An 11,022-nucleotide genomic window follows, 5' to 3' on the forward strand; every position below is an offset into this window, starting at 1 on the left:
TAAAAATGTCTTTATTTATTTATTTAGTATTTAAACAATTAATGGTGAGAAATTTAATATTCTATATCAGACACTACTGAAAATATAATGAAACTGAAATAAATAAAATTGTATGAAGACTTATTTATCAGTTTTTTGAAATATGTTATTAAATGTAAATAGTTTAGTGCTTTACTCACATATACAAAAAATACAAAATTTACTTTTCATTAATATTCTGCGGATCAGAGATAAGATTAATCGTAGATGATTATTCGCAATGGATAATAACAATACCACGCTTGTTTATTATGCGAGTTAAACGAATACATTAACCTTTTTTATTACGACGCCACGTGGACATTTTATCTATTTTTACTGTCTCTAACAACTTATTGCCTTCTTTTCCCTAAATATCCACAAACAACTCTGAAACTATCGATTTCCAAAATTACTTTCCCATGGTCTCTTTTCATGATAAGATCTGGAAGAGATCAAAATTATTTATAATTAATTATTTTAGAGCTTTAGTAATAACTTGAACCCTTGCGAAAAAATATTATAGGGGATTCAAAAGTATTCAGAATGGGCCGTCCAAAAACACATGGAAAATATAAATGTAAATAACAATTTTTTGAAATTTAAGAAAAAATCAAAATAAATTTTTACAAAACTTTCTTATTCTCAAAACAAAATAATTTTGTACTAAATAATTTAATTTTAAACCGAAAACATGAATTTTCAACCGAGAAGATGAATTTTTTGGAGAACAAGGCGAATTTTAAAAAATGAATTTTTAAACAGTCTATTGGATTTTCAACTATAAAAGATACATTTTCGGCCAAATAGTTGCATTTTCTTTTGAGAAAAATAAATTGTATCAAAAAATGAAATCTATCATTTTCAATAAAAAAAATTAATTTTTTTCAATATAAACGAATGTTTAATAAAAATAGTTAAAATTTTAATCAAACAGATGAATTTTTAACTAAAGTCAAGGACTTCAAAAAAAATTAAAATTGTCAGCCAAAGATATCAATTCTGAACTAAAGCCATGCACCAAACAATACACTTTTAACAAAGTCCTTCAACTTTTAATCCAATAGTGGAATTTTCGACCAATTATTGATATACAATTTATTTCAACAACTTTTTGTATTCTGAAATTACTATATAAAGAGATTTTCAGAAAAAAGTGGGGACAAAATTTAATTTTTTAAACAAATATCATAAATATTGTTTAAACAATATAAATAATTGTTTTCCCTCTGCAAAAGGTTTCTGGTTTTAAATAATATAAAAAAAGAAAATCTAATGGAATTTCATCAAATATTGAAACAAGGTGCAATGAAACTATGTAATGTGTTGGAGACAGTACTATTATTTTTTGTTAATTTATCTGCTATTTGTTAATTTATTAATCTTTTTTTTGTTCCATCGAAACGTCAGAATTTCAATAAACGAACTTTCTAGTAAATCGTCTTTATTCTTTTAATGTAACGAAGACCGTAAGAGCTACAAAAAATTCTTACTCATATTTACATTGACGGTCGAAGAAACGATTGATTTGATTCTTAAAAAACGAAAAAAGTGAATTTTTTTACTTAAAAATTCATAACTCACGTACTCTTTATTATTTTCGCCTAAAAATAGAGGGTTATACTATTGAGATAGTACGATATAAGAAAAAAATTACTGCATTATTGATGCTTCCCAAAACGTATTTATTTTACAAAATGAAAAGTCGATTTTCTGGTCAAATAAAACACCATATTTTTCCATGTTCAAATCAATTTATTTTTATTTGAATGCAGAAAAACATTTAATAAAAAATACAATAGGAACATAAAAAACAGTTTTTCAAAGTTATAATTATTCTTTCAAACCTACACAGTCGCGCTGCAGGTTGCTCATTGCACATCAGGCGATTGCACGCGATTACAAGCGATTGCTTGTTCACGAAGCAAGCATCGCTGTAAATTGTAGGCCATCTACGAGAGCAAGAGACTATGAAACAATGAAAAAAAATGTATTACACTTTCGGTGATAAACTTACGTTGGAAATTGAACGAAAATCACTTAATCAATGGCACAAATTTTTGTTGAAAATCACTTTTTTTATCACTGACGGCACAACGGGTATTAAAGACCCCCCATTTTCACAAAGTCTACTTTGAGTGGGTGCCCAACGTATGCTGACGTTTGCCACTGTATACTAACCCACTTTACCTTTAGTTAGTGATGTCAATTACTGGTAAAAGTCGACTCGTGGTCCATTTTCTAGAATTTAGTACGGTTAATTCGTGCTCATAAATTTGTTGGGGCTTCTCCTGCCCATAGTGCCAGAAAGATACTGTTTTTTCTGAAATTTCTGGCTGTTTGCCCAATTTTCAAGTGGGTTGAAGTAATAATTCATTTAAGTTAACAAGAATAATTGTTTAAACAATCTATTGTCATTGTTAATAATATTCTCTTTGCTTTATGGTAGAATGTCGCGTTTTTTTATGAAATTTTTTAGCCAGCATTATTCAAATGGAATATTATTGATAATAATAATGAATTGTTTGAATAATTAATTTTCTTGGCTATAAATAAATATTTGAATCATTTTAATTTAAAATTGGGCTAAAAGTGAAATTTTCTTAATATGAAATTTTGTAACATTATTCTAAGAGAATATTATTAACAATTATAATAAACTCGTTATACAATCACTCTTGTTAACATCTATTTATCAGTTTGAATTGGTATTTTATGTATCAGAAGCAATTTTCAAAAAAAGAAAAAAACGAAAAATAGTTATAATAAGCGCCAAAATATCGCAAACCCCATTTTTCACGTATGGGGTTTCTTTGAGACCCTCTAAAACAGACTTACGGAGGTGATGTTAGAAAAGTGCTATTTTATTCGTATTCTATAGCTAATTGTGAATAGAAATGTAGAGTTTCAACTCGATTCAGTAATATTGAAGATTCTAAATAAAATTTACAAAAACTTATTTTTTTCTTATGGGAAATGCGTGTTGAACTTGATGGGGCTTGCGCTCAACATGCGGCTCGCTTGATGATGTATTTATCTCGCGCTCGATTTTGTTTTTACCACGCGTACGCGCTCGGACTTTGTATTTTTATCACATTCGCATATTCGTGCTCGGTCTTTGCATTTCTCCCACATTAGTGTACATAACTTACAAAATTTAAGATCAACGAATCGACAACTGTAATTTAGCGATTGTAAACTCTTTTTTTTTTAAACTCTTTCGGCCTTAGCGAACACATTGTCGTAGCGCATCACGTGTTTCGCACTCGATTCTGCCCAAAATATCAAATTTTCTACATTATGATCAACACTTTTATATAAAATATAATACATTTTTTATGTACCTCTGCCTGGGATTGGGTATTTATATTTTGTAAAATAAAGTACAAATTGTATTCATCATGATTACTTTAATATTTGTTAAGATATATCTTGCGTTAAATTTTATTCTTAGTTGCGCTGAAACATATATCATTTTAATAAATATATATCATCACTACTCATAATATGCATTGAAATTGAAACACTCTTATTCTTATTGCCTTGCTTTTATAATTTTTTTTAATCTTATTTTTTACGATTAAAAAAAAATTGCGCTTCCTATCAAAAAAATATTCGCAAAAAATTTGTATTATATATTTTGGGTCAATTAATTTTGTTTCTCTTATTCTCATAGCTTGTATCGTTGTACTCAAATATATTTTATTTTCAATGTTATTTTTTAAAAATAACAACAATTTTTGTCAATCTATCTCTTTTCGTATTTTGTTTTGTTTTCCACAAAATGGAGCTATTGCTTTTTCATGAATTTTTTTACGATGAAAATTTGAATTTTTGAATTTTTGTTAACAAAGTTCAAAAAGTTCTCTAGACAATCTTGTAGGGCCTTGGAAAATTAACGTTTTTCTTCTCTTGACTTTTTCCCATATCACGCTTTGTTTAGGTTCAAATGTTAATTTTCGTTTGGTTTGTTTGATTTCGAAAATGCTATAACTTTAGTAATTTGTATTTTATCAAAAAAAGTAACGGGGAGAAATTGTTCGTCTTCTGATCTACTATAAATAGCTGTCGAACCAAATTTTAAATATTTAAAAAAAAAGTGGCCACAAAAATGTTTCAATTTCCTAACTTTTGAAATTTTCTTCAAAAAAAGCTGGCTAACGAACTCGTACTTTCTTTTCATATCCTTATAAAGAGTGCCAAAGGGGAATCCAATCGAATAATTCCTTCAAATATTACCTTGTTTACAGACTGCAACGACAACAACAACAACGACGTAAGACTATTAAAACTATTTTCTCTGACCCAGGGGTTCTCAAAACGTCGAGAAAAAAATGCATTTATTTTTGTGTAGATATGAAAACAATTACCGGCCGGTATTCATAAAAATTCTAAAAAATAAAATTTTGGACCACCGTACTGTGCATCGACTATGTAGGTGTATGCAGTAATAGATTTTCTGAGCACCCGGACCAGTAACAAATCTGACAGTTGGCGCTGCGATCAGGACGGCTGACTTTTGCATTTCATTCCATAGGAGAAAGGAATAAAAATAATACAAAACTTAACGCTGTGCCCAAATTTCTATCGAAATTTTTTTTTTCAATAATAATAAAGCATGTCAGTAAATAATAATTCTAAAATCATGACGGAAACAAACAGCTCATTGATGGTAAAATTAAATATTTAGCTCCGCATTCTGAGATTTAAAATGTTATGATCTATTATAGTTTATTTTGTTGTGTTTATTGAATTATTATTAGAAGTTAAAAGTTTAAAATTTCTATCCAGCGGCGTAGCCAGGGGGCTAAGCCCCCTGGCGTATTTTCATTATTCAATTCCCTTTTCCCTCACTCTTTGCCTAAACATAAACACAAGCCCACTCCGAAAAAAAGTGAAGCCCCACCCCACCCGAAAAAAATCCAGACTAATCCGCTGTTGTTATCATTATAATATGACTACACCAAATTCTTGCTTTCAGTCAAGTGTCGGGGGTTGCCTTCAAATAGCCTTGGACTGGTTTCGGGGGGATCGAAACGTAAACAGTGAGGGCTGCCTGACTCGTTTCTAACTGGAATTTATATTAATGTCGCAACCGCTCTCGTTCTGCTTCCTTGAGAAACTGTGGTATCCAGCAGTTTTAGGAAGGCTGAGAACGGGGTGACTGAGCGCGAGAGTTTGGTGTATATCATTTTTGTCGAAATTATGAATGAATGAAATATATAAATCCTCCGTGATTTTTCATATTTATAAGTACAGTAAACTTCCACTTATGTCCCCGCGCAGCTAGGGGGCCGTTCACATATTAGATAACGCAATTTTCAACCAATTTTGGACCCCCCCCCCTCCCCGTTTGTAACGCAATGTAACAAAACGTATACTCCCCCCCCCCCCCGGTAGCGTAACAAATCTTTATTTTGTTATTTTACAGCGTTTCAAACAGTGTGGATCCTAATATCACTTGTAGAATATTCAAATATTACGGTCTGATGTTTTCTACATTAATAATTGCAAGCTCAGATTGATTAGTTTATAAAATATTTATTTATTATTGCACATCGATACAGCGATATCGATACTTATCGATGCAACGTCGAGGCAGCCGATCAACGTTGCTGGACAAAAATATCCGGACGTCTCGCGGTAGAGGGGGGGGGGCTCCTCCAGAGCGGGACATTCGTGAGCGTATACACATAAGTGGAAGTTTACTGTATTTTTGAAATTCTTTCGAAAATTCTAAGTATTTTTTCTAATGAGTCTAAGTTTTTCTAAAACTTTGACTAAGTTCTGAAAAATTTTAAACATTCTCTTCGAACGTTCCAATTTATTTTTTGACCATTTTGGATATCTTGAGACCTACTTTAATATTCCGTTAAAAGTAATTTAAAAAAATAAAGTTATTTAAAATTTTCCCAGAAATCTTAAGATAAATTCAAAATTTTATTTCAAAATCATAAAAAATCTATATTTTGTTTCGATAACTTTTAAAAATATTTTCTAGTTTCAAATAATGTTTGAATCTTTCAAAATCGTCTAAATGTCTCTTAAACTTACTTGAATTTTTCCTAAATGAATAATTGTTCAGCTATTATTTATTAGAAAATTAACAACTTCACTTACAAATATTTTTTTTATATATGAAACTCCCGCTTTCGGTCCAGTGTCAGGGGTTTCCTTCAAATAGACTTGGACCGTGTTCGGGAGGGGGGGGGGGGGGGGGGGGGGGTCTAAACATAAACAGTCAGCCATTTCCAATTGGAATGCACATTACTGCATAATATACTTGACTGAGTAATCGCGCACTGCGGCCCTTCCAAGGATAATACTCGGGAAACTTTAAAAGTCCACAGTTGGAGAAATATTACAAATATTACTCTAAAACCTTGATATATTGTAGATTATACTATTTTCTTTCAGTATTGTTAACGCTTACAAAAATTACACAGAAATAACAAATTATACAGTTATTCCATTTCCCTAAAAAACTTTCGAATAAGTTATCCCCTAATGGTTCCCGGCCTAATGGTTTCAGGTAAAAAAATATATAATTTTTTTTTTCTAAATCAAATCTAAAACATGTGTCGAGGACGTGGGTAAAAGGATTTTTCGATATCGGAAGCCGTTCAGAAGTTACAATCCTAAACCGGAGCAGGTAAACGGAGCGCATTGGAGCCCCCTCATCAGGTCGGGGCAGCGCTAGCTTTTGCATCGAATATCTTCAAACCCAGTTGTTACTTGGCTCTTTTGTGTATTAGTTGAAGAAGACAGCGGCGCACACTCCCTCAGCGACCGGAGTAGCGACGGGCTATTTTCTCATGACAAAAAAGGTTTTCCTTCATTTTTACTTACAATTATGAATGATTTAGTATTATTTTTAGTAAATTCTACATTTTCCAGTCCATCTCACTCAAACCCACACCCCGCCCACCCAACCTCTTGGGTACCCACCCCCTAATTGGGGTAGCAACTGCTACTTTTTACACATGGTTTGTGTGCCCCTGGAAGAAGAGGAAGGTGTGCTGTATGGACCGGGCATAGCAGATTTTATGGTGAGATCATTTTTTTATTATGAATTATATATAATAAATTTAAAACGCGTTTTTCTCGAAATACGATTTTTTCAAACTGCTGCCATAATATGTCAAAAACAAGTTAACTGATTTTGCTCAAATTTTCACAGCATCTTTAGTACATATATAGCTGTTGAACTAAAATAATGAAGATTGCTTCGCTAGTTTTTTTTATATCAGCTAGGTAGACCCCAAAATTGCGAAAAATTGAATTTTTTTCTAATGCGTAAAATTTTTTTTAATATTCTGACTTCATTTTAGTTCTATATAGAGCCTTAAGTCTCACAATTAAAATGATGTTTGGTTTTTTAATTTCAGACAAGCAGAGCAGCCGGAATCATGGCAGTAGTGGAGCACCTCTTTTTTTTATGTGTTCCTATTTGGCGGAGTGCCTCCTATTATATACAATATATTAGCTTTAAAAAATTCCCAAAGTTTGTTCAAATGTCAATAAAAATTATATACAGATTATAAATTTTTTTATTCTAATCGTTTGTCAGAAAAGTAATTTCAAAGAACCATTTAAAAAACAGTTCTGACAATAAACGAGCCCCTTAAAGCCATGACATGCGGTCATATTTGCCCGATTCCTACCTTATCAACATTTTTGGAACAACTCTACGTCCACACTAAACGAGATATTTTGTTGATTATTTGGAAAATTAAACAAAACACACCGAAGAAAAAGGATAGCGTTTGTATAGCGCTACATTTTTAAAATTAAAAAAAATTTTAAACAAAAAAAAAACCCTTATTTAAATTCGCAAATCTTTAACTCGATATCTCATTTCGTGTGCACACTAAGTTCCAAAATATATCGGTAAAGTGGGAATAGGGGAAGTATTTCATGGCCTTATGCAAGTCATTAGCCAGGAAAATTGTTCGCCGGGGTATACATAGAAGGAAAAAGGTTCGTGGGAGGGGGTATGCGGTGGTACACAGGAGAGTATATGAACCGCTGGTGACCAAAAGGGGATACGGCCGCATTCAGCCTGAGAAGTATTGTCCTGAGTGTCAATTTTAAAAATCTTTTTAATTTAAATTTTAAAGACTGCTACTTGTAGAGATTTTCAAGGCGCATCTTTTTTTCCTTTTGCAAAAATGTATAGAATTTGTAGTTTTTGAGATAATTGGTAAAAAGTGGATTTTTTGAAAACGAAAAATTCCAATCTTTTTTCACTTCAACTCGCGCTAATTAAGCCAATTTTTATCATTTCCCGATTTCACCAATACAAGGTACGTGTTTAAGTCTTCTGAAACTATCTAAGAAAGAAAAACGAGATATTGTAATAAACAAAAAAGTTATTAATTTTTTTTTGAGGCAATGCAAAAATCATGAATTTTAACCTTCAAGCGTCTCGTTTAGCAAACGAATTTTAAGCTACGGAAAGCTTTTAGTGAGAAAGTTGTTCATTAAGGTTCAAAGAAGTTTTCTGGAAAGTTTTAGATCAATTGGATTAATAGTTCAAAAATTATGAATGTTTTAAAATCCAAGCGGTAATCTTGACGCTGCCCAAAAACGTGCCTGGCCGGCTACGTAAGCGCTGCAGCGAACAACGTGAAGGTCAAGTCAATCTTACCAAAACAAGTGCACAACAGTAACTTTTTTTATCATCTTCTATGAAATTCTACAAATAAAGCATAGAATCAGCGAAGTGATTGTTTCTTATAATAGTTGGAAAAGCATTTTTTTGAGATTATTGAGATATTTTAGATATTTTTGAGAATATTAATTAAAAAGAAAAAGATTTTAAAATGAAACAAGGTAGAAAAAGAACTAGAAATGAAGATTCGTGGATTAAAAATAAGAAAAAATGTTCCAGAAATCAGGTACGATTGGAAACCGTCAATACAATTTTTAAATAAATTTTAATCATAAATTTAACATTTTATGACTTTTTTTAATCTTGATTTTTTAAATAATGATTTAATGACGAAGTTAATAGCATTATTTGTTATGTCTTTAGGGAAAAGAATACATTACAAAGTCTAAAACTAAAAAAGACGGTATTGCTAAAGATATTCTAATCCCAGAGAGTTCTTTCAAACCTATTGAATCCTGCTTTGATTTTTCACAGAATTTTCCACTACCAAAAATATCCGTGTCCGCGCAGTTTTACCTACGTTTAGCATGGCTTTTTCTATTTAACGTACATGTACATACTACGAACCACATTTACATGTTCCCTATTCTTGAGGGAATTGTAAAGAAGGGTGCTAACTCTGTTTGCAGTTTTATTAAATACGCGGTATTAAAAGAATTTGTTAAAAACAAGTTCAACAGCATAACATTATTTTCAGACTCATATCCGGGACAAAATAAAAACTACACAGTATTTCATTTTTTGGTTTTATTGTCCATTTATTTGCAAAGCGAGATTAAATATGTGTTTACAGTTCGAGGCCATTCCTATTGCCAGTGCGATAGGAATTTTGGCACATATTCGCAAAAGCTGAAAAAATTAGAAAGAATTGAAACTGAAGCTGAATATGTAGAAATGATTCGCAATGCTCGTTCACCTTCATTCACAATGGCCGAGAAGTGTGAAGATCTTCTGCAGGATTTTGAAAAATGTTTCAAAGGCAAAATGCGAAACCCAAAAATATTCCAAATCAGCAAAGCGTTCGTTTTGCATGTTTTTCCTGATGGAAAAGTGGATGTTTTTGACAACTATGAGTTGCAAAATACAACCACTTTTTTCTTTAAGCCTACGCTTAAACCAGAAAATCTTTCGAAAAGTCCTCCGCCCCGAATTGGATTAAAAGCTGCCAAAATAAAGGATGTAAAAAATCTCTTCCAGTATTTAAGCGCTAGAGGAAAAGAATTTTTTGAATCATATTTTTTAAAAGTACAAACTCAGAATCCAGATGCCGAAGAAACTGAAGAGAGTGACGAAAATGACTAAAAGTATTTTCTAATAAAATATTGTTTGATTAATTTATTTTTGTTCAATAATATGCATAATATTATATGTTAAATGTTTAATAAATAAATTATTTTAATGATAATATCTGGAGCTACTGTTGTGCATTTGATTTCGTAAGATTGACTTGACCTTCACGTTGTTCGCTGCAACGCGTACGTAGCCGGCCAGGCACGTTTTTGGGCAGCGTGAAGATTACCGCTTGGATTTTAAAACATTCATAATTTTTGAACTATTAATCCAATTGATCTAAAACTTTTCAGAAAACTTCTTTGAACCTTAATGAAAAACTTTCTCGCTGAAAACTTTCCCTAGCTTAAAATTCGTTCGCTAAACGAGGCACTTGAAGGTTAAAATTCATGATTTTTGCATTGCCTCAAAAAAAAATTAATAACTTTTTTGTTTATTACAATATCTCGTTTTTCTTTCTTAGATAGTTTCAGAAGACTTAAACACGTACCTTGTATTGGTGAAATCGGGAAATGATGAAAATTGGCTAAATTAGCGCGAGTTGAAGTGAAAAAAGATTGGAATTTTTCGTTTTCAAAAAATCCACTTTTTACCAATTATCTCAAGAACTACAAAATCTATACATTTTTGCAAGAGGAAAAAAAGATGCGCCTTGAAATTCTCTACAAGTATCAGTCTTTAAAATTGAAATTAGAAAGATTTTTAAAATTGACACTCAGGACAATACTTCTCAGGCTGAATCGGGCCAAGTCCCCTTTTGGTCGCCAGCGGTTCATATGTATATTATGTACATATTTCAAGAAATTTGGTGGGGGTTTACCCCCCCCCCCCCGGCTATGACCTTGGCTTTACATATACAAACAATCAAATATACGTTTCAAACCTTATGGCCTAAATATATATAATAAGACCCAAAAATCTCACTAATAGACGGGTAATCAGCGTGTCATTACTCTTTATGTGAAGATAACTGTGGCGCGTTTTATCATTTATTTTCTCAATACATAAGGCAACATCCATACTTCCGTAAGGATCATTTT

At 31.6% G+C, this 11,022-nt stretch overlaps 1 protein-coding gene across 2 annotated transcripts in view; it reads left to right on the forward strand.

The window, feature by feature from the left end:
- The window catches only part of LOC117170267 (probable kinetochore protein nuf2), a 37,069-nt gene that overhangs the window by 15,749 nt on the left and 10,298 nt on the right, over positions 1-11,022 (forward strand). The window lies entirely within an intron of this gene.

Source organism: Belonocnema kinseyi, chromosome 1 (assembly GCF_010883055.1).
Source record: "Belonocnema kinseyi isolate 2016_QV_RU_SX_M_011 chromosome 1, B_treatae_v1, whole genome shotgun sequence".
NCBI lineage: Eukaryota > Metazoa > Arthropoda > Insecta > Hymenoptera > Cynipidae > Belonocnema > Belonocnema kinseyi.